The sequence below is a fragment of the Meleagris gallopavo genome, chromosome 11 (genome assembly GCF_000146605.3).
Source record: "Meleagris gallopavo isolate NT-WF06-2002-E0010 breed Aviagen turkey brand Nicholas breeding stock chromosome 11, Turkey_5.1, whole genome shotgun sequence".
Taxonomy (NCBI): Eukaryota; Metazoa; Chordata; class Aves; order Galliformes; family Phasianidae; genus Meleagris; species Meleagris gallopavo.
Window position 1 is genome coordinate 17,615,828 of NC_015021.2, and position 25,285 is coordinate 17,641,112.

The following is a 25,285-nucleotide window of genomic DNA, read 5'->3' on the forward strand; positions in this document are numbered from 1 at the left end:
GGCTTCAGCCTCTGCAAGCAGCAGTGTAAGCAAGGCTTTCAAAATGATGTTTGTGAATCTGTGGTCATGTAGCTTGACCATCTTTAGGATTAGGAGCACACTAGTCACTTAAATTGACTAAAATCCAAGTATTAAAAAATGATACTTTTTTTTTGTAAAACTTCTTAAAGGTGTTTGGGTAGCTTTTCCACTCCTTTAGTAATACTTATTTTGAAAGGTCTTCTCAGAAGACCTTTGAACAGCAATACTAAGATGACATTTATCATCCTAGCTTTTCTTTGAGTATGTGCCTGTTTGGTTTGTGACTGCAATCTCTCTGAAATCAATACATTGCTCTGCTGCTCTCTGCATAGCCAGTGCAGTGAGTGTGCAGCCACAGAGCAGTGAATGATGTGATTGTTTTGCTGGTGCTTGCCATCAACATAACAACAAGCTGAGCAGAGACAGATACACGCGCAAAGTAGATTCACCAATTCTCATTTGGAGAAGAGGAGGGAGTGATCAAGATAAAACAAACTTGATTATTTTTGTTGGCCTTGGGTTTATTCTAAATAATCAAAATGAAGTTAAATTTCAGGTTGACATTTTCCCCTTAACATCCCTCAAAATGCCCTGTGCATCACTGCTGATGTGAATGGCATTTTGTCCTTTTTTTTTTTAAAGAAAAATATCTATTAATAGATCTCTATGACGACTGCTTACTCGTTTATGCTTATAGCTTAGCACAAACTGTTCCAGAGGATTTGCAATAAAAGCTATGAAGTTTATGTAATTGCAACTCGAAGCAAAGCTTTTCTTCAGGGCCTGCACTATCTAAATCCAAAAAGAGCAAAAAAATAATGACATAACTCTAAAGTTTTGTTCTAGGGGCTGGATGATCTTCTTTGACCCAACAAGACACTTGCTTTAGCAAGCAGGACAACATCAAATCAGAGCTCCTCGAGACAGTGCTGTCACAGGCCTCTAGTGCCGTGTTCCTTTGATCTTATTCATGTTTTTTCAGTGAGATGTGATAATTACATTAAAATAAGGAAATATTTTAACTTTTTTGTGCGTGTGCAATATGGAGTTATATTTGCATAATATTTCCAATGTAATATCACGGAAAATGACTGCAGAGAGAAAGCAGCAAGCATCCAGAGTTATTAGCTGTGAGACATCAAGTAAAGTAGAACTCTTTGCTCTTTAGGAGAGCTGTCAGTCCCCCTGAAATTACCATTTTAATTGGATTGATCGTAAACAGTTTGCTCAGGCTGTAATACTAGACTGAGGAGATGCCAGCTATTTAGCCATAGTGTGGGCAAAGGGTTATCTTTCAGCCAGTTCATTATAACTGAAAGGTTACTTGTTTTTCTGACTGGAGCTTGTTGCATGGAAATACAATGTGAAATCTTAGTGTTAGAAATGATACTTTTATCTAAATATGTAAATTTAGTTGACAGATATACACTTAGCTATTGTTCTTACTATGATTAGCAAATTATTAATATGCAGTTATTATGATTTATTTAGAATTATCAATTCAGAATTTTCTTTTTTTGCAATTGGGGAAAACAAAAATGGCACACACATTGTCTTCCTTTTAAAGGAATGAAGTGCTGTGTCTTAAAATAACAAGTATCTTCTGCCCTCAAAATTTCCTGAGCCAGTTCTCTTTTCTCTGAACTGTGCTGTCTTAGAATCGCCAGCAGCCTAAACATTATATAAGACCTTTTTGTCCTGCCAGCATGCTAGTATTCTCCTTTTGCCGTGCTCTTTGCTGCCTGTGGTCTTCATCAGCTCAAGCACAATGGAGAGCCCAAGCTGTTTCTCTCAGCCTAATTAACCCCAGTCCATTACAGGCATATTTGGGGTAACACATGCAACCTTTTCATCTTTTGTTATTTAAATGAGAAACCTCAATTCAGTCTTTCCTACCTATCAGCTCTGAGAAGACTGTGGTACTAGTCGTTGTAACAACTTCCTTTCACATCTCTTCCCTTTTGTGGCTGACCTACACTGAGAGGAATTCTGTGTTTTTTGCCTATCGTTTCAATAGTTTCAATCTAATTTTTATTTTTTTTTTACGTGAGTGGGAAGACTCACAGTTAAAATGCAGAATGGGATTTGGACATCTCTTTCAGAATCCGTGTAAATAAAGACCTAGTAGAAACATTAGCAGTGGATGGAAGTAGAAGTAATACCTCACTCAACAGCTTATCAGGATGTCTGCAAACAGAAGATGGGACATTTTGACAGCTCTCGATTAGTATTCTCTTTGTTCCCATGAATGACAATTCGATATTTTGTGTTTTATTTTTTAACTTTAAAAAAAATATATATGTGATGAATGATTTTGAAGATTTCTGGTATTGACAGACAGGTTTAAGAGAATAAAAGACACGAAAATATTTAGGCTCTTCAAATTTAAGTATTGAACTCTTCTTTAAAATATGTTTTCTTTCTCCTAAAATACAATGCAAGTTAACAATACGTTATTGACGTTGAAGCCTAGACTATAGCTTGGACTGTGTGGATATCATAATTGTGATTGATCATGTACTGCAGCAAGCTTTCTTCCTTTACTGGAGTTCAGATGTACAAAGATTAAATACAATGCTTTTTACTTTATTTACTGAACAAAACATAGTGTGGAATTGAGGGAAAGAATTGAGAATATCAGGCAAATATTTCTGCTCTTGTATGCCAGCAAGAGTTCTCAAAACTGTGTGGTAATTCCATGAATGAGCACGAGGGAGATTCTGCTTCTGGATACAAAACTGTCATGATGGATTGTCATCATAGCTTCAAGAAGTAATTATATATTATGTCTCAGACGAGCAGACTGTAGTGCAAAGTGTTAATTATGTCTTCCAAAAAAAGTTATACAATGTCTGGAAAATTTGTTGGATGAATTCCCTCTGATTGCTAATTGCATACACTATTAAGCCATAATTTTCTTAACTTTCTCATTTGCTTTATGCTTGAAGGTAATAGATGGAACATGGGACCGTGACAAATTCTCTTTTGGGATCTATGTAGTGGGGCTTGACTTTGATCTTTCTTTTCTCTTGCCCTTGGAGACCGAGACCATTTTTGCATATGGCAAATGAACAAAATGTTGGTGCTTAGAACTGCTGTGCTGATCAGAGAGAAGTTCTCTGAAAGGTCTTGGTTCTACATTACTGAAATATTAAAAAGTGTAGTGGAGGCTGTTTCAGGCTCGTAGTGGATGTGGCTTCATGTCTTTGCCTGGAGGCTATGAGTCTGACGTGGGATGGAAGTCCAGAAGGATGTGTTCCAATGTGACCTGTGCAGTTGTGGCCTACCTGCTCAAAGCCTCAGCTGCAAGCCTGCAGGATGCTGTACTGTGGAGCTGTGAACGTACACAGGGGAGACTGGCAGGCTGATGTTTAACACTACAAAAATAGGGAAGGTGTGTGGGACAACACCAGGGTGGACGTCTACACGAGAGTGAAAAATAAAGGCTTTGTTCCACTACACAATGACCAGAGAATCTAATAATCTTTAAGCTTGACATATTTTTATGAAACTGGATGAAAATAGAGGGCATATTTGGGGAAAAAACAGTGCTTCTACTTCAGATCCAAGCTTGCTCTGTAGGATTGTGCAATCTTCAGCCAATGTTCTTTCACAGCTATTTTTTTCCCCATTTTGTCTGGGGGAGAAGAGAGAAAAGGCGTCTTGAAAGTGCTTTTATTGTACATATTACATCTAGGCAATGAGTCCTTGAATTCATTGAAACCTGTGGGTGCTGTCATTATGGAAATGTATAGTCTCATTTGTAACAGCCAGTCCATAAGCTTTTTAGTTTGCTTTAGAAGAAGGCCCAATAATTGCATATTCTTTGTTGTATATGAGGCAGTTACCAATACCTCTTTTCATCATATATATTTTTTAAATTTTCCATCTTTTTCTCTCTCCACAGCTTTCTTATTTTCTTTCTCTTCTGTAACTTTCCTTTTGGTTTTTGGACTAGTAATGTGTTTTTCCAAGAAGAATGGTTCTTATAATCATGGTTATCACCTCTGATGCACTTCAGAAAGACTATCAGACTTAAAACCTTTTTCATAAGCAGCAGTGGAAAACACAGATTGTTAAAACTAGATTGTATTTTGTCTTTAAAAGGACACGGATGCATGAGTCATCCCACCTCCCCAAAATAAAACACATTCCTATTAATATACTAAGAAAATTGTTAAGTCCAGCAGGGAGATGCATTTTGCTTTTCCAGGCATATGTCACTCCCCGGCTCAATTATTGCTGAAGGCTTCAGAGGCAAAATTAATTAGCAGTCTGCCATAGTTCTTCAGATTCCTGGAGCTCCAATAATGACTTGTTTTTTTGTAGAACTGTCCTTATTACATGCAATAGACAAGCCTGGACATAGCAACTTACTCTGTGAAGCTCCTTAAAACTTATTACTGTTATCAGCAGCCTGTGTGCAACTGTAGAGGTGCTAGATGTTGGAGCTGTAAGCACAGAATGTAGAATTTTAAGTTACACCTTGTTTTGAAAAAGGTCTTAATGATTTTCACCCATCTCTACCAATTATTGTATTATAAAAAAAAAAAAGATGTTTTTCAGGTTAAAGAAAAATTAGTGATGGGGCTGTCCACTGGAACCATAGGTAGTACTGGAAATTAATTTTCAATTTTGGCTGCTTAACTCTGCAGAGAACTGTTCAATTTTTTCATATGTTAAGGAAAACAACATTAGGAATTTTTATGTTTAGATACACAATAGTTTTTGACATCCTAGGTCAGATCTGCAGATCCCATAGTTCTCAGCACTGTTAAACTTATCCACATTTGCTGAGGTTCTAACTCTGTTTCTGAAGAAAAACAAGAAAACAAAAATAAGCATTTTAACTTATCCTAAATCTTCAGAGTCAAAATGTAGCATGTTTTTAAGTGCTTTCATGAAGTTTTTAAAGCTCTGTGCAATAACCCTGGATTACAATCTGTTATTTTTTCAATTACTTGGTGAGAAATAGCAATACTCTACAGAAATATGACGAGAACTAAATATTATTGCTTTCTTTGTATTAATTAAGTTAGTCAGGAGCATCTATCAGTGTGTCCACGGGCTAATATGCTCAGCTGCATGAATTTAGAATAGCAAATAGATCTGAGATGAAAATGTGCTTCTGAGCAGAGGTTTACAAGTTCACTCAGTATCTGTATATGCTAAGAAAACCCAATCTGTTGTGTTGCATTTCATGCAAACTGCTGTATACTTTGTGTTTGGCATAAACTCAGAATGCACTTATGTGGAACGTAGTATTTCATTTTCATATCACTTCAGAAGTGTATGAGCATGCTTCAGTTAAAGGAGGGCAACATATGGTTGTGTTGTATAGGTGTGGATTAAAATCTTCTGCATAATGCTTTTAACTTTTACTCTCTTGGTACCTTTATTGGTGCTAAACATAGAGATGCTCGTATGCAATGCAGTTGCTTTAAGGCAGGCATCTAATGACTTTCTTGTGTGCTGCACTGTATCACATCCGAGCTTCTACTAATGGTCCAAAAGGGCAGATGGAATGAAATGTGTGAGACTGTTTCGTGATATTTGCTGCCAAATTATAGGACCATGCTCTGTCCACGTTACTGATGGTTTGTGTAGAAGTATCTGCAAATAGGCTATTTAGTCTTAAAGTGGATATTAATCGATATTTTGTAAGTAGCTAGTATTTGTAAGGTATCCCGACAGACAAGTATGGGGACGCTAAATCTACAATGGGACTTAGTCTTGTACAATCCCTGTCCTGGAGACAGTGCCTCATATAAACATCAACTTCCGTTGACATGTCCCTGATGATACTAGACTTTATTGTTTGCTTTTTCATACCTCATACTTTTACCTGTCTTTTCTTTTATGCTTGACAGGATTTCACATTAACTACATGTTCTACAGATTCATTCCTCATTTATTCTCATCTTTCACTGGAAAGTTTGTTCTTTTTTTCCAAGGAGACCTTGACTACTGAACTTTTCAGTTTTGCAATAAAAAATAGATTACTAGGATGATCAGACATATCTAATATAAAACTTTTTTTAAAGAATCTGGGAAGTTTGACATGACCAAAAAGAAATTATAAACTTTCTTGATGATAATTTAAAACCATTAGGTAGGGGCTACTTGATGCTTTTTTGGAGGCCAAGCAAATTATCACAATTGTGAAAAGCCAATAGTAGAAAAACTTGCTTATATCTTGGAAGCAGACAGACTACACTTGATGTAGCTATGTCAGCACACATCAGAAGTAATATCCATCACTCTTCCATAAAAGACCTGGAATGAGTCAATCAGCTGAAGTTTCAGTCTTAACTGCTTGCTCCCAGCTGAGGCATGGAGAGGCTGTTTGTCACTGCACGGTGACATGGCTTGTCTTTGTTAAAATAGATACTGAACTTTCCTGTTCACTGTCTCTTGTACATCCTGTCATCTTCTTGCTCCCTCCTGATTCTCAAAACATGAGATGAACTCAGACCAGCCAAAGCTGGTAGTTTGGAGCCAGACAGGGAAGGATGGAAGCTTGCTACAGAGCTGTAAACTGTGCCTTCAGTGGGTGTGACAGTGCTGGAAATGTTCAGAAGGAGAGATCAAATAGCGAGCACTGAGGCCCCTTGCTCCAGAAATATACAAAACACAAGTGCTGATATGCTACGTGGAGTAAAAGCCAAGTCCACAGTAAAGACATAAAGTAAGTAATAAGCAGAGAAGTTGATGGATACTGCAATAGCTCATCCTACATTTATATTTAATGCCGGTTGAAAGTGTGCATGGGATCTAATGAATTGCAAGCAAATGTATGTTGTGTGCCCAGTAAAACTGAAAGGTTTAAATTATGCAGGACATGTCATCCTGTTGCCAAATATTTAACACCTTTCCTGCGGAGGAGAGACAGCTTAGGGATCCTTATTTAAACATTAGTAATCAAATCCTTTCCTCATCATGGGAACCGCTTTTGCATAATTTGTGCCTGCCACATCCAGAACTCGCACAGTAACTAATTTGCAAAGAGACAGCCCAGTGTTGGTTGACAAAACTTAGTGCTTCCATAACAATTTGTGCTGCACTGTAACTGTGTGAATAAAAATAGGTCTGTCTGGATCACCATTTGCTGATTGTAATTGTTGCCTAGGCCTTATATTTTACAGTGATTTATGATTATTTTCTGTCCTGGGATTGAGAATGAACATCTCTGCTACATAAAACTATTCATTTTCATTCAAAAAGAAAAATGTTAGAAATTCAATTTTTTTCCACGAGATGCACGTCACCCAGTGCTCCCCATAGCTCTTCTGAAAGTAATGCTCTTGGCATCAACTGGCTGATCTGTCTAATGAGTATAAATCGTTCCTGCCTGAAATGAATTTTATTTCAAATTCAGTATCTTTCAAAATTTATGGAGTAGTCTGTAGGGTTGTTTTTCTTGTGTAGAGTGCACAAAAAGGGCCAACCCAGCACAATGTACCCAATAGGTACCTTCAGTATCTATTTTAACAATGTGCCTTATAAAAATTATTCATTATTTTAGTCTTATTCCAGTCCCATTTTGATGACCTAAAAAGTGGTACACTGTGGCCTCTTCTGTGTTTTGCCCAACTGAGTACATTTGGGTGCTGATGGCTTAATGATTCACGGGAAAGTGAAGGATAAAGAGCTGCAGTGAAAACGTAGGCAGTCAGTAGCTGTGCTGGTAGTAGATGAAGTTTCAATGGGAATGAGAAGTGAGGAGATAAGAGCAGAATTTGTAATAAAGATCCACTATGCAGAGCAAGTAACTGAACTCACGCCTACATATTTCAAGCTTGTTTCTGCAGTGCGTGGAATTCCATAATGTTAACGTTGACCTTTACTATGGGGAAAACATAAAGGGGAGGAGAATGTGTCCTGCTGTCTTGTGAGGGCGCAGCATTCTCAAGTGTGATGGGAAGCTTTAGGGACCAACAGAAAAATACTAATTAGTCTTCTCTGTAAAGTCTATTATGTGTATTGGATTCCAGAATTAATCCATCACAATTTTTTGACACATTATTTTGCTTTTTTGTTCAAATTTAGAATGGAAATAACTGATTATAATAGGAACATGCAGATAAAAACTATTATAGGAGTTTTATGTTTCTTTTAGCTCTGGGAGGAGATAAGTAATATATCTATATCTATATACATATATAAAAAGATGGATTCAAGCTATGAAAACATTATTGGAGGAAAATGTGCATCAATAAAATTTAGACTCATTTCTGCTCTTTTTTGTCTGCTAGAAAAACATAAGCTATCAGCATACCTCATGTTGGTTGCTGTATGGGAACTGTTAGATCAGGGCCTGAACCAGTGATTGAGCACCTGGTAAAGGGGCACAGCCAGTCCTGTGAGTACAGGTGGAAGCAATTCACCTGTGGGTCTGGAAGCGGTGGAACCAGATTCTACCTCTCCCTAACCTCATTTAGGGGCTGGCAGCTGCAAGGGAAGCACCTCAACTTGGAGACTGTTTCTTTTGGAATGTTCAACAAGCCCTGATCATCAGAATGGGGTGAGTGGTGAGTGATTCTTCCTTTATTAACAGATTGTGACTTCTGCCTTTTTTGGGTGATCTGAAACTGGTTTAAAGGTGCTCTACCTGCTATTGTCTATCCTTACAGTTGCTAGTAGAGAACGTTGTACTGTAGCTTGTATATTCCTGTATATTAGAGAATGTAACATTAAAATAGATGTAGATCAATCATTTCCTGGTACATAGCCTGCTGACTTCTGATAGTTCTGCTTCAGGCATTACCTGAGCTAACGGCAGCAGCAGCTCTATGTTAATGCTCACTGTGCTAGTCCTCCATTTAATTGTGTAAACCTTGTTTTTTTCTAACCTATTTATCATTTTGACCTTATAATCATTAAATACTTTTAGAAAATTTAAAGTTGAAATATTATTCTCATTTCCTTTTTCATTATTAATTTTAATGTTAGTATTGCATTGTTTTTAATCCCTAGGATTTCTCTGCCTTGTTTGATTCCTCGCTTGTTTTGTTTCCTGAAGGGCAAATATATATAAATGCAGTGTTCTCTTTCAGCTTTGAAGAAATTGCCTTTGGGTCAGTGACTAGATCCCCTTTCCTTTCTACCATATTGTTCTTTGCATGCTATGCCTGACATATTTCCTCTTGTCTGCTTTCTGTACCTCATTTTTTACAGTTGTTTTTCAGTGCTATCATTGTTTCCCACTCACTGCTTTGGTCTTTCCATTTTTCTTTTTCATACTGTTCATTTTGACAACTTTCCTCTTGTCCTGCTGTAATTCCACACTTAGTTAGTTCGCTTCATGTTTGATAAAGGGGAATCAAGCCTGCTAAATCTTATTTGCCAATACATTGGCTTTAATTTGCTATAGAAGCAGTGACAGCTGTGGTTTTTCTCAGAACCTTCCTCTCTTTAATCCACCTCCTTGGCAATACTTTCAGCCCTACGTGTTAAGGCTGGCTTTTGCACAAATACCTCTTGAATGAGGTGGAAGCTTCTCACCCAGCTGAGTGATGAAGCCCTGGATAACTAATTTGCTGAATTCTCAGCTGTGTGCAAACCTGAAAAACTGGGGTTTGAGAAGTAGCCTTTCCTACCACTAGGTACTGCAGATTGACTTGAGATTTATTCAAATTCTAACTTTCAGGTTTTATCTGTGATAAAACTTCACACATGCACACACACACACACACAAAAAAAAAAAAATGCAAAAAACAAATGAGATCTAGCAGAAGGAGATTGCAGAGCAGGAAGTGAGCAGCCTACAAAAGGACTTCTTGTCCTACACTGTCTTGAAAATTCAGTCAATTTAAACAGAATCATTCTGGATCTGCAGGCTGCAATGGGAATTCAGTGCCAGTGGCTATCCACCAGAAGCAAAGGCAAAGCTGAAGTTTCTGATGGTTTGCACATATTTCTTGATGTAACTTAAAGCACATTCAGTGATGGCTGGAGTATTTTATTTTTCTTTCTTAAGAGATAGAAAGCATTATAAGATGGAGCTCAAGCTCCCACTGTGGAAAAGAACAGCTTTGATTTACTGGTAATGAGAGTAGAATGAATGAAGCTCTTTCCATCTAATGGGTGTGAAATTTGGTCATTTGATGTGACACTAGTGCATTTTCTAGAGAATGTAAGAAAAAATCTAGTTGGAAGGGACTATAAAGATAGTAGTGGTCAATACAAGATTCTTGGAACAGAGGAACTTGCCTTGTTTGAAAAGTGCTTCAGCACATGACAGTACTACCTAAAGAACCTCGCAGTTTGATCCTTGGTTTGAAACAAAACCATTGATTGATTATAATGTGGTGGTGATAGAGAGGTTAGAAAATTGAAGAGGGTTGAAGAATTTTCATTGGGATCACTGGACGTTTTACTGTTGCTCTTCTTTTTAACAGAGTGAATATTTTTATTTAATAGAATGAAGATTTTTGGATTCTCAAATTTTTGTTCTTATTTTCTTTTTGAAATAGTTTTGTGAGTAGAAGGTTGTTTAAAATGCTCTTCTCAAAGCAGTGAGTTCTTCTCTATAAAGACTTCTCTTATATTCCCCTTTCTGCCATCACCAACCAGTCTCGATCAATTCAAGAGTCACTGTAGTACCAAGATACATTACTAATGTAGGGAGAGACTTTTGGGTAGACCTTCTCCTGTTTTTACTAGTGCTCTCAGGTCAGGAAGACACACACTACAGATCCTCAACTGTGTTTTCGGTGCTGGAGGATGAAGGCCACACATCCTTCAAACAGCTTCCTTCAAATGTGTACCTTCAGGACCAAACAAATCATGGAATAGAAAGGAGTGGGAAAATCCTTCTCTTTTACGAACATTTCTGTGTTTCTCAAGTCTGATATGCTCTGCTCCTCCATGCTGTACTTCTTTAAAACAAGTCTTAAATGATTCAGTAGTGCAATCATGTATGTGAGTGCAGAAAAATGATCTTTACTTTCAGAGAAGCTATAAGTCATTAGGGTAAATGGGACCAGTCACCACTGGAACCCAACAAATCAGTCTGAAGGAAAAAAGTGTTCAATTGGATTATATCCATGTTAGTTTCTTTGTGTGTGTTCTAATATTCAGTCATGACTAAATAATTTCTGAACAGGTATTTCTACCTTTTGGGCAAATAAATATCCATTCGCCAACCTGCCAGGCTTAGTTTTGAAATTGCATAGTATTGTTGCTTTGCCTGGGAGTATGAGCAGCAGAAAATATTAAATTCTATTTAATTATGTGCATACATACATATTGCACATTTCACTCCAAACCCAAGCATGTATCAGCCATCAGAGAAGGCAGGAATATCAGTTTGCCACAGACAGCGCTGAGGCAGAAGTGCCTTTTAATTTCAGTGAGTCACTTGCTTTTGACTTTAAAGAGCCTGCTGTGGCCCTGCATTTCTTTGACCTCAGGTATTTTTTATTTTTATTTTTTTTACTGTGGCCACATTTCCTCATTACAGATGTGCTCTCAATTATTTTTGCTTTCTGAGCGCTGTTTAATGCAGTGAGATTTCTGGGACTGTAACTTGTGTGCTGCAATTGCTTGTAACCAGAAAGACAAAGAAACCTGAAAGAGTTGGCAGAGTTTTTTTAGATCAAGTACTGCAGCTAATAAACCAATTATTCTGTGTTTATAAAATAATCCCCCAAATCCCACATAAAAAGTACTGTTAAGCAGGAAGGTCCTGGCTATCTGATTGCTCATGTGCTTCCATACTAGCAAGCTAATGTGCCAAGGACATGTTAACCATCCCTGGAGGTTTTCAAGTAAAGGGTAGACTTTGTGCTGAGTGACATGGTTTAGTGGTCACGGTGGAGGTGGGTTGATTGTTGGACTAGATGACCTTAGTGGGCTTTTCCAGCCTTAATGATTCTATAATTTTAAGGACATGTGGAGGGAAGGATGTTTTGGGGTGTGATGCTAAGGAAACTTGTGCTTACGAGGAAATATGCTGGGAGCAGCTGGATTTGGGCACTTTGTCTCTTGGCTGCCAGTGGTACCAAAAGGGAGTAGAAGCCCTAAGTAGCTGGTTTAATTTTTTTCACCGAACCATATATTGCTTTCTATTAACAAAGGAATAAAATTGAAAGTTTCTTTAAGAAGAACTGAAAAGTGAATGAGGGGAAGTATCTCAGTTTTGAGAGGACTGTGTGCGTCAGGGACATCAGGTGCCTGAGGAGAAGACGTGTATGCTTGCAGGAGGTTTTGCTCTTTTAGTGGCTGGACCTTTAGCTCATAGGCTTGCTTCAGCTGTGAAAAATCTCTTTTGAGCCAACTCAGAATGAGGTGAAATGCTAGTTTTGACATAAAAATGCTTTAAGGATTAAATCAGATCTGCTTTGCTCAAGATTAAATATTTGTCTTAGTCTTAATTTGTTGAGAATATTGCCCTCAGCTGTTTTTTCCCATGTTGAGAGTGCTACTTGCAATGTGTGAATGCATAAATGGGAAGAACACAGATGAAGCTCAGTGACTTTGAACATGGTTTTTCAGGCAGAGTTAAGTGTAAACTAGGAACATAAAGGATCTTTTGAATATTCTGCGAGGTCTCCAAAGACCACAAGTAGAAGATGTGCAAAACGAATGTCCTAAGGCAAAGTAACCTCAACCACACTGAGTCTCGTAGCTCTTATCACTCATGTTATGGCTCATGCTTCACAGCCAAAGTCTTGGCCAGCATCATTGGGGTTGAAATGATCCCAATAGAGTTAGGTATGTAAGGTAGAAAATGAATTGTGGCTGAGGTGTGTGCAGCACTCACATTCTTTCTATGTTGTAAAAACTATGGTTTTAAAGACAGCATAACCTCAAATCACAACAAAGACATTTTATTATTGTACATCTGTGAACGAGGTGTTTAATGTTTGACATGTTTATTAAAAAAAAAACTGAACGCAGCACATTATCCATCTGCTATGGTTACTATATAGGTAGGCAGTTGGGACTTTGAATGTGAAAATCTCTGGGCTTTTGTGCAACCCATTGCTGCAGCCTCCAAAAACTTCCTCAATAATATATCTGCACACTGAGGCTTCTACTGTACTTCAAGGTGTTGGATCTTCCCTCCTTCCCAATTAAATGAAACCAATTGACATCTCGGCCTGACCCTGTTTGATAAAGTCTCTTGTGTCTGTCAAATTTGCTGTGTGCTTTGGAATATCAATTATCATGAGGAACTGTAGCTAGTGAGCTCATTTATGCAGTAAAACTGGTAGCTGGCTTTCAGGATTAGGAGTAGATTTGGGCTGATGACAATCTTGGCTGCTGGTTCAGCCAAGTCTTTTCCTGTTGATGGTCTTTGGGATTTACTTCCAGAAATTAAAGGAGTTATTAAATTTCAGATTAAAAATTAGTTATCTTAGCCTGCTCAGTGTCATTCCCAAAGAACGTGGTAAAGAACTGAGTTCTGTCACTTGCACTGACCTTCTTCCTGCTTTATTCTCCCATGCCTAATGCTTTCTCTTGATTCTCTGTCTTTAGAATTTTATCATAGAGCACAGCATATATATGTGTGTGTGTGTGTGTGTGTGTGTATATATATATATATATATATATATATATTCTGAATTGCTTTATTTTTATCCTTTTACTATACCCACTTGTTGAAATACAAGAGCTACCATTGCACAGCTCCTTTGTAATTGTCTTACTCCCATTGCACCCAAGTAGTGTTAGGCAATATCAAAGACTCATGTCAAACATCCAAAGTTCTCAGGTTTTAGGTAGATAAAACAGAAGAGGTAAAATCTGCAAGAAGATTAATGAGATTACTTATTTAGTAGCCCAGAATGCAAAGACTATTCCTCAGACTATCATCCATCATTTCTATAGCCTCAGGCGATGAGGATGCTTCAAGCTTGCTTCTAATTTTACTGAGTGTATTCAGTTTCCTGTGTAGCTTAAGATCATTACTTGTTTCATTAATTCATTGTGACTGGAAAGTAAAAGTCATAAAAAATTCAAACTCTGTTTTCAGCTGCAGGGCTGCATCTTGTGGCAGTTGAGCTGTCACTCAAATAATTTTGCTGGGCTTTTCTAGTCTTGTTCACATGCAACTGTGAAGAAGTCCATATTTTCTCTTAAATTTTTTCTGCAACTTTTCATTATTTTCAAGTGCTGTTACATTTTCTTCTATTATTCTGATGACTTGTTGACATATATTTATTACTTCTCTTTCCTGTATTTAAATTCTGTAATAGAATGAAGTGTTGAGAGTGAAATTAACTTAAATCCCCACGCTTAAGTCTTGTCGCAGTCTTACCTTCATATTTCTTCTGGTTACACAACAGTTAATCAGATAGATGTTCTTTGTTGCAAATGGTATTGCAAGAGGTATCCCAAGAGTAGTCACCTCAGTGTTGAGAACCAAGTGGAGAATAGCGTGTGATTTGGACTTAGGCTTTCACTTCAAATTTAAGCTGCACCTCTTTATAACTTTATAATCAAACAGTGAAGCACTTAGTCTGTTTTATTTTTATTACATAAAACGAGCTCTGCATATAGACCTGGTCAGGACTTAATGACTTTCTCCCTCAGTTGTTACAGTTCTAGGCTTTTATTAAAATACTTCATCAAACTTGTGAGACCTTTCATAAAGGAAAAGCCTAATTGTTTGGAGATCCTTAATGAATTCTTTCTGAAAATGTGGAAGGTTCATGATGCAGCTCCAGGCTGGAGCAGATGCAAAGAAGGGCAACAAGGCTTGTGAAGGGCTTGAAGAATATGCCCTATGAGGAGCAACTGAAGGAACTGGGGCTGTTTAGTCTGGGGAAGAGGAGGCTGAGGGGGCACCTTATTGCTCTCTTCAGATACATGAAAGGTGATTGCAGAGAGAGCAGGATTGGTCTCTTCTCACTGGTGACAGGACAAGGGGAAATGGCTTCAAGTTGCACCAGGGGAGGTTTAAGTTGGATATCAGGAAACACTTCTTTATTGAAAAGGTGGGGTTGAGCACTGGAATAGGCGCCCCAAGGAAGGTGGTTGAGTCACCATCCCTGGATATGTTTAAAATCCGTTTGGATGTGGTGCTCAGGGACGTCATTTAATGGAGAGATGTTAGAGTTACGGTAGTATGGTTAGGTTATGGTTGGACTTGATGATCCTTAAAATCTTTTCTAACCTGAGCAATTCTATGATTCTATGTAAAATACAGAGTATGTATAAGATGATTTACTGTAATTTACTCAAATGGGAAACACAATGTATCCTTATAAGCAAACTAACATAAAGCATCTCCAGATTCTGCAAGTCAGGTTTGTACTAACAATTGTGTTGCAGTGGAATCATTTTAGGAAATGTGAAGAAATGAAACTTAAGCCTCATCTGCTGAGCTGCCTAAATATTTACTAATTGTGCTTCAGTTGGTTTTTTTTTTTTTCCTTAGAATTTCTGACTGTTTTTTCAATGCCATCTCCCAAGTGTCTTAAAAGTAAGAGTAGAGTCTCTTCCTCTTTTTGAATTACAGAAATGGACCTATTCGGTTTTTTTTCTGTGGAATTCTAATAGAAATTAGGGCCGATTTCTGTAAAAGTAGTTGAAAATAGGGATTTGATGAAAATAAGTTAGGTGACCGTATTAAAGAGGAATAGGTGGCTTGGGAAATCTTCCTTTTGCTATTCACCCAAATGTTTTAACTGCTGATTCTAACATCATCATATATAGTGTATTTCTCTTTGCATAATTTTTAAGAGGTCTATCTAATGCTCTTGATATCTTTTAATAATACTAATAATGCAGTGATTTCCTAGTGGAGAACTTTCCTGCAGATCTGCCTTTCTACTCCTCCATGATAAGGAATGAAACTTTAGCTAATGGCTTCATTGAGAGGAGTTAGACTAAAAGTAAAATTTGTATGAACCTCATGTATTTGAAAAGTTGTCTGGAATATCTGTGAAACAGCTTTGTGTCCTATATAGAATGATTTGGTGACGTAGGATGCGCTAAAACTGGGTAGCCTCAGGAAATACCCACTTCTAATTGGTGTGTTCACAAAGAATTTGCATCTCTTGTACTATGAAAACCCCCATGCTGTGGTGTATAAATTAGCTTATCTGTTTGTGCATGCTTATATAGGTATAGGAATATGAAAGGCTGTTGCAGTTAGGTTTTTCATCTCACTGCCTGATGGCACAATCTTTGGAGATGATAAGACTCCGAGTTTAATTCTGTATTTCAGTAGCTTGCTTTGTTCATTGGATCATATCTCCTTTCAGCCAAGTCTCTAAAACTGATTTCAAGTGAACCTCTATTTTATTTTACAGACAGAGAAGCTGAGGTGCCGTGAGGGCTGGTGTGGGTGGGTGGCAGGGTTGGCATATGCCATTCTCTTGATAGCCATTACTCTCCTCCACCAATTAGATGTACATTCTTGTAACAATTCACCATGCTGATGGAAAAGAAGCCATTACTAATGGAGTAGCATGATATCACCAAAAGCTTAATGCCCTCGCTGAGGGAGGATGCGTTCATAACTGAACTTGTGGAGACATTGCATAGGTGGCTTGCTATTAATACTCTTAGGTACAATTTAACTTCTTCTTGAATAGTGACAAATTCTTCAGTGTTTTAATAGCTCTGTATAACATAATCATTTTTAGATGTAACCTTTATTTGTCCAGAATTATTTACGTTCTCATACATGTATGTGCCTTGGGCCTGTTTCTCCTGTCAGATACACTTTTACCGAAGATAGTGGAATTAATTCCAATCTGGATTGGTGTGAAAGGAGACGAAGGACTTCTATCTCTATTTTTCTTAAACTACGGCACATTAATGCCTTTATAACCCATATCTCTACAAGAACTGAAACAGTGAAGGAAAGACGATCCGACTCCTGGAAATAAGAAAATTGTCTTTTATTATTTCACTTCTGGCTGATGAATTGTACTTCATACTCTAAGAAAAATATTGTCTGGAAATCATTCTGCTGAGTATTTTCTTTTTTCTCACTGTAAAAGGGCTGAATCTTTACTCCAGATCAGACAGTGTTTCTGGCTGGAACGTTAGATAGCAAGGTTCAGATGATGCTGCAATAAACAAGCTCGATACCTTGTACAAGGTAGTAATGAGTTACTGAATTCATCAGACTTTTAGTATATTTACTCTGTATTTTCAGTACTTTACAGTAAGTTATTTCCCCTCAAATGTTCACTCTCTAGTTTGATTAAAGCATACAGAAATTGTGTGAAGAATGCTGGCATATTCTTCTACCAGCAGCAAAAAATAATATTGTTTTTCGCTTATGAGAGTATTACCCTTTTATGACATCTCTTAGAATCCCATTTTCACATTATGTGAATATCAGAGTCTTCATTCCTTTCCTGAATGGCAGTGGTAAGATGCAGTGGAATGGGGGAAGCCACAATTCCTTTCTGTGCTATGGCTAAAATAATTGTTAATACCTACCGTGGGTTTTGCCAGTGTGCTGTAGGAAAGAGAAGAAATAACGCATTTGCAAAACAAACAAAATCCCCTTTTTAAATAATGTTTTGTATAGAGGTTGACGTGCTATCAATCAGGACGAAACTGGACTTAGAAAGAATTCATCTTCAGAATTTTGCAGACTGTCTGCAGTCTCTAGCAAAAACCACCTCATGTTTTTCAGCACCTTCCTTATATATGTGCATATTCTGAGGCTAAATGTGTGTGACCAAGGTTATTAAAAGCATACATTCACATCCATGTGAGATTAGAATCTGACGTTGTCTGATGTGACGTTCTTCACAATACTCTAGGTATTCCCTCTCTGTTCAGAAGTTCTTTTCAGTATCATCTGTCCTACCTATTATTACTTGGACTTCCATCAATTGTTGCAGTAATCAAGGCCTCTCTGACTTGATTTTTGTGGAAATAGTTTAAACTAGTTGTCTGTGAACATCTCTTGTACTTCTGTTCAGATCAAATCCCCAGATAAAAATCCCTGTAGGGGACACAGTAAAGTTAGTTTCCTATGTTGTATTTACCAGCTATGTGAGAAAAATAAGAAAAAGCTTTCAAATTTGCTGTGCTGACAGTTGCTTGCAGTGGAGGTCAGAGCCTCCCAGTGATCTGCCAGTCTCCAATAGCTGTTCAAAGTGCTGCAAAGAATGCCAGCTGAGTGTCCATTTAACAGTAAATGCTAGTCTTATTCTTGCTCCGCTGAACTCAGTAAAAAAACACATTCTTTAATGGAATAGGGACAGGCTGTGACCTCAATATCCAAATCAAAATTGATCTTTCAGAGATTTTTTTGAAGTCTGTTGCATTAGATCATATCTATATATAACCCTTAATAAATTCACTGTCCTAGTGTATAATCCAGCATTGACTGAAGAGCTGAATAAGAACAGGAACTTGGTTTGCTTTAAGGTTCTGGTGGTTTGACATACTTCTCGTGTGCGTGCTTCCACAGCACATTTCTGTAGTAAGAAAATCCAAGTGTTTTACTCCTTTCATGTATTTGCCCCTCTGGTCTGCATTATTTCATGCAGTAAGGTCTATACCTTGAGTGACACATCTCAGCACAGTATAGCAGCATAAAGCAATCACGTCCTGCCATTCAGGCCGGGAAGTCCTGTGGGTATTTATAGCAGATGTTAACCTCTATCTGCTGGCCTCTTCACCTGAGAGCTGCATGAAATCCGATTTGCTCTCTGGAACTCTTGATGCATACTGAGGGAGCTGGCTCTCCAGACAAAGGGCTAGGACAAAAGGAGCCGTGCTCAGAGCGCAGATCTTCACCGCGGATGCCATTGTCTTGTATTTCCTAACTGCATTCAGATGTGGAAAGGCAGAAAAAGATACCAGACCTCTAGGTGAGGACAATGCAACAGATTAGCTATCAGAAGTCTTTCGGGCTGTCTTTAACACCTTTGACGCAGCTTTGGTAGTTTGGCCTTTAAATCTTAATTGTGATGAGGTGCTAAGTCTAGATAAGTAACAGAAGAGGAAAAGCTAGAGACCTTTAGTTTAAATTTCAAACGTATATAATGGACTGCCTCTGTTTCTATGTGATTTGTCTCTGTGCAAATAATTGCATTCAGTGCCTCTTTCATTGCATTTAGTAATTTATGACTGATAACCGTTATGTATACTAAATGGCATTTCTTGCTTTCATTACATAAATTGCCTTAATGCTTCTCTGTGTCGCCACTCCTTTCTGACTGCTTTCTTATTAAGCACTGCTGAGAGCAATCCCTAAAGGAGCAACTGTTCTGTGTGCCCTGGCGGTGACTGGACCTCACATTGGCAAACTGACATAATTCTTCTTAAACTGTACCAGCTGAATATCTGTCTTGTCATTTTAGTGGAGTAAGATCACTTCAGAGCACTATTCTTGTCTTGTACTGTTAAAGAGGGATTGGAACTGGATAATATTTTGAGATTCCTTCCAACCAAAGCCATTCTATAATTCCATGAAAGAAACTCAAATCACAGTTAAGTTCAGTAATTACCTGTGACTTTTGATTAAATTAAATTATGTACATTCAGAAGATTTAAGGTTTATTTCTATTAAAAAAAAAAAAAGGAACACTTCTGCAGTATGGGCTTGAATCCTGCTCTGTAAAGTGAAAAGCATTTTGGGAGAAATTTCATGGAAATACAGTCAGTTTTATGCCATCCTGTTCCCTGTGAACACTCATACATCTCACTGCTCGTATGTTTTGTTCTGTTCTTCTTATACTGACTGGACTTTTTGGTTGTCTTTAAAATATAAGCCAGAATTCTACAGATTTCAGTGGGGGAAAAAAAAAAGCCACTGAAAGACTTCAGCTTTCTTTAGAAACAAATGCTTTCTCTGTACGAAGTGCTGACATCCTGAAACTCGTTTTCTTTGAAAGGAAAAGTTTCTATATATGAAAAGACATTAAGAAACCCATACGTGGCAAAGTCAGAACCAAATTTCAATGGCAGTAAATTTCTTATTTGAGGCTAACATAGAACCATAAAATGGCTTAGGGTGGAAGGGACCTTAAAGATAATACATTTCCAACCCCCTTGCTCTGGGCTGATTGTCCCACACTGGAACAGGCTGCCCGGGGCCCATCCAACCTGGATCTGAATGCCTCCAAGGATGGGGCATCCACAGCTCTTATGGGTAGTCTGTGCCAGTGCCTCTCCACCCTGCCCTCATCTACCTTGAATTAGCGTTTTGAAACAATTGCTTTTGTGTGGACTTATTTAAAAAAAAAAAAAAAAGTATCACTTTTTGTAGACTTTGTTTTGTGCAGAAGATGTTCATACAAAGCATTTCAAGATGCTTTGCTGGAGACTTAACAATCAACAGGTTACAACAATAAGTTCCATTCCAATATAGGACCAAGTGTCTGAAAGTGTATTCTTTTAGGTATAAAAATAGACATGTGCAGGTAGATACCAGGGCCAAGCATTCCTTTATCTCCCAGCTGAAGAGGACATACAGTTTTGGATGCCAGAGGTTTTTATCCGCAAGAGATCATCCACTTAACTGAAGCTCACTTCTCTTTAGATCAAATTCTAATGAATGAGACTGGGATGTGTATAACTTGTCTTTCCCACACAAGCCAGACTGGTTCTAGGAAAAAGAATCATTGAAATAGATTATGTTAGTAAGTTAATGTCTTGATGTATGAATAATTGTTTTGTGAAGGGAAACATAAAATATAATTCTCTGATAACTTATTCTTGTGGGAAGGAATAATGAAAGGCTATCACACTGTAATATTTTGTGTGGGGGGTGTTACTTTTTTTTTTACTATCTAACACAAACACTCTGTGCTTAATTCCAGGGAAAGTAGACAAGAATTACCTTCCACAGCAAAAGTATAGGAATTCCCATAGATCATCGATTCAATTTCACAATGGCTAATGGCATCCTCATTCTATGCTCTTTTTTTTTTTGGTCAATTTAAACCCTTAAGAATTAAAATATTTGTGATTAATTTTTTGTAACTGAAGGGAATCCAGGCAACAAGTTCCCATTTAACAGTGGATATTATTGCAAGTAGAGAAGTAATAATTATTTTCAAGATTTCCTGACCTATTTAATCAAGTCCCTACCATTAGGGAGAAGGTCTCATTTGTGAATTGCACACTTCTTTTTATCTCTTATTCTTTAACAGGTGATTCATGTTAAATATGTGGCTTACCCTCCTTAGAAAAGAGCTATATGGATTTTATTCCCAGGATAATTCAATTTCCATCAGTATTTTAACTTGAAAAGATTCAGAATTTTTCTTGAGGAATAAAAAGACATGGTTTAAAGGAAAGGAAGTCTTGCTATTATGAATGAGGAAATACCATACATTTCACTTTGATGGCAGAATTAACTGTAGTCTCATAATGAATATGATTCACAATTGAAATTCACGCTTCCATTTATAAGAAACTCCCATAATTAACGTATTACTACTAGGTGTTTTAAACACTGGGCTCTTTGTGGATGAGGAGGAACCACTTCAGCTCATGTATCTTAAGATGTAAGAGAGAGCATGCAGGTTGTGGAGAAATAGTGTGTTAAACTCAACAGTTATTTGTTGTTATAAAGAACTGCTAGCAGTTTAATTTCTTAAATGTCTACCACTGAGATCTTAAACAGTAGTATTAATAGAAGATGACTTGTAGATGGGAAGATGAAAATACCCAAGCAGGTCATGATAAACACAGGTGAGCACAACATGGGCAGGACAGTAGACGGCATTATTCGTTTACTTTGCTGGTGGAGCCCTTTTGGGCACATGCGTCTGTCATGCCAGATTTTAAACGTGGGTCAGTGCAGCCTAGTAATTTTTTACATCTGGGAGTGTTTGAAGAGCAGTTCCCTTCTGTAGAGAAGGATGCATGTAGTGTCATCAGAAATGGCAGGTTAGGGTGAGCAATGCTGAAGGTTCCCTCTTTATTGTGCTTGTTCCTTAGAAAGTAAATTTTACTGGCAAAGTTCCTATTACAGTGCTTCTGAACTCTTTTATTATATATACTTTTTTTTTCTTTGTAAAACAAAAAGGATTCTTTCCATCCTGGTAGACTTACTCCAGAAAGAATACCCCCTGCTGATCAAATCTCCTTAAGTTTAAACCAGCCAGGTTGGATTTTTTTTTTTTTCCTGCTCTATGAGAGTGCTGCCTAATCTGAAACAGGTAAATTGCAAACAACAGTAAGCAAAACTGGTGTCATGCTGTCACAGTCCGTGGCACTGAAAACTTTTGAAAGAAATAAAACTGTGGGGAGATGGCAATTTGAAAAGTTATATAATCTTGGAATAATGAAGAAAATCTGTTGTTCTATTAAAAAACCAAAAACAAAAAACGATCAAAAATCTCTGGTGTTTTGTTCTGGAAAATATAGCTCTTTCTGCAGGAATGAGGAAAGGGAACCAATTTTTTACTCTCGAACTCCAAAGATTCTGTGCTTGTAGATTAAAATGTGATTGATTTCTTAATGTTTCATTTTGCCAGAATGTTTGACGGACATGGCCAGATTCACATCGTGTCTCCTTGAGCGCTTTATTCTGTGAGCACTTATCAGCAGTTGCTGTCTGTAAAGTGTATTTGGTGTGTCTGTTAATGCTCTGACAGGTAATAAGTTCTCGGCTGGTTCAGGAGCTAGAAGTATTTGTTCATATTTGAAGATTAATAATAGCTTTAATTTTGTCATTTAACAGAAAAAGGAATCTTCCCCTCAGCTTGTTCCAGCCTCCAAACAGAGTTCTCTTTGGTGTTTTATAGTTTTAAACTTCTATGTTAAAGTATAGTTTTAAAGAATAGTTAGACTAGAGACTCCTGATCTTGGAAACTTGCAGCTATTGCTGAAAATGTTAATAATTGAATCAGTTGACCTGATTCAATACATTTATCAGCTGATCGTGGTGCAGGGTGGTGGTTGCACATGTTCCTGCTGTACAGTATTAATAGCCAGCCTATCTGCATCCCTCTGGCCTGAGTCATGGACATGCTGGTGCGGCCAGCTTTGGCTACAACGTAGCATACCTGTGACATTTACCGATGGCCTTAAGTTGCACCAGGGAAGGATCAGATTGGATTTTAGGAAACATTTCCTCTCAGAAAAAAGTGTTGAGGCATTGGTGCAGGCTGCCAAAGGAGGTGGTGGAGTCACCATCCCTGGAGGATGGTTCCATTCAGGAACTGTAGAGATGTGGCACTGAGGGATGTGGTCAGTGGCCATGGTGGGGATGGCTTGAGGTTGGACTTCGTGATCTAAGTGGTCTTTTCCAGCCTTAATGATGCTATGATTATATTTCATGAGTACCTTCTCCTCCTTCATGTAGTTGCTGAGGTAGTGTACATGCATGTGCTTGCTTCCCCCATAACACAGAGCTATGGGAGTGTGGATATTTTTATAATTCAGTAACACTTGTTAAAGAAGAGTATCAACTCAAGTACATTAATATTAAGGGCTACTTGTAAAATTAGGTACTGCCTTGAGCAAGAAGAGTTTACTACTTCTCCAGGTAAGAGAAAAGCTTATTTTTAGCCTATTAGAAGCAGATATATAGAGGTTTAGATCTACCTCCTCTCTGCAGTTGTTTGTACCAAGCCAATTGTTTGTCTACACATTTTCTTACAGATTGCACTGAAACCTCAAGAAACAGACTGAATTTGGGGGGGCATGGAGAGGAGCTTAAACATTAATAAAGTCAAATGGGGAATGGTGATACCAAGGTTAATTGATCACTTTTTGTGAAAGTGATCACCGATAAGGTCATGGCTTAGTAGCCCGTTTTAAAATAGCAGTGTTAAGAGTGATCAGACATAGGATATTTGAGTCTCATTCTGGTCTTTTTACTGAATTATGCAGTCCAACAATGAACATAATAAAATTGTTTTAATAGAAGTCTGCAGATACAATAAATGTGAAAGAAGTTGTGCCCAATACAAGGTAAATTAATTGGCAGGCCTATTGCTTCCTAGGACCAGACCTTTTAATATTTAGTGTCCATCTCCAACGTATAGCTCATGAACAGCTCCATACACTTCCAAGAGGGGAGACTGTGAGCAGTTTACCTTGAGCTATTTCTGAATAGACGAGATGAAGCATGTTTGGAAATGTGATGAAAGCTTTTGACTATTTGCAGACCACAATCAAATGGAGGATCATGAGTTTAATGAAGTGTTTGATTTGAATGTAAAATAGGTAGATTCTTCCCACCAGCCACCTAATCCTCTTCAAAAACTTTTCAGTTAATTTCTGCTGTCATCTGCTTGCTTCCCCACTCTCCTGTATGAGATGGCTCAACAGATGCACATCCTTTCTGAACATTCATCTCCTGATTCCTGCCCTTTTATGTCCTGTTCTGTTTTTTTATTCTCTGCTCTCTTTTCATCTCTTTGTGCTGTCTTAGTCTTCAAAACTGCTGTCATGTCTCTCTTCTTTATCAACTACTGCTCCCATCTTCTGTCAGAATTTTTGAACAAAAACTAGTGGAAGTGGCTTAACTCACCTCTGTTAACTGAATTGGCTTTAAAGTTGTGTTTACTCCACATTCATTGACAGGAATAGATTATTAAATGCAACTAGATAAAACTGCAATTCAGGATGCCTTTTAATCTGAAACCTGAAATCTTCTGACGTCTAATAGTATACTTGTGTATTAAACTACATAATTCATCCTTAATTTTATTCTCCAAATCAATTTTTCTTATGGTTGTAAGTCTCTCATTTCATTGTTGTTTGTTCATTTACCTTGGGTTCTTCATATTGGGAATCTACTGTACCAAAAAAAATCCTCAACTGCTCCAGTGTTTTAATATTGGCTGTTGCCTTGGTAATCCCATTGCATGGGTACTTCATGATTATGTGTTTGAGACTTGCCTTGTTCATACTGTGTTGCCTCTGCTATGTTTGATGGCAACTAGGGAATTTTCTTTTGTTCTGTGCTTTGCCATTTACTTCAGAAGAGTTTTTGAGGTCAGTGATAGCAATGAAAGTAACGAAGTTCTGTGTCAGGATCTTCCTACTTCTCAGTCAATTTTTTCCCCAAACTAAATGACAGAGAAAGAGAAAGCCCTACTTCATTTTGCAGTATAAATTTAAAGTTTGAAATTAAAAGTAGTAGAATGGACTTGTGCTACTAATCCTGAACTAATAGGAGGTGTTCTTAAAGGACTATGTGTGCTGTAGATGTTGAAAAGCAGGCAAAATGGTCTTTCATCCTGAAATGTCTTTCATCACCCTCAATATTCTTAGGGAACATCAGTACAGAGTTCTCAGGTTATGCCTTCCTATTTATGTGTTTAATCATCTTACAACTTCATATTAGCATTCTGCAAATGTGTAGATAAATGGA

The 25,285-nt window shown here is 37.7% G+C and overlaps 1 long non-coding RNA gene across 5 annotated transcripts in view; it reads left to right on the forward strand.

Moving 5' to 3' along the window:
- Positions 1–8,397: 8,397 nt before the first annotated feature.
- LOC104912692 overlaps positions 8,398–25,285 on the forward strand; it is a 76,433-nt gene continuing 59,545 nt past the window's right edge. For 2 of the 5 annotated variants that reach the window (XR_004160981.1, XR_004160983.1), the window contains exon 1: positions 8,403–8,545. This is a non-coding gene — a long non-coding RNA (uncharacterized LOC104912692). Of the gene's footprint in view, positions 8,553–25,285 lie in introns of all 5 variants that reach the window. The other 3 variants (XR_004160985.1, XR_004160984.1, XR_004160982.1) reach the window with 3 other exon arrangements.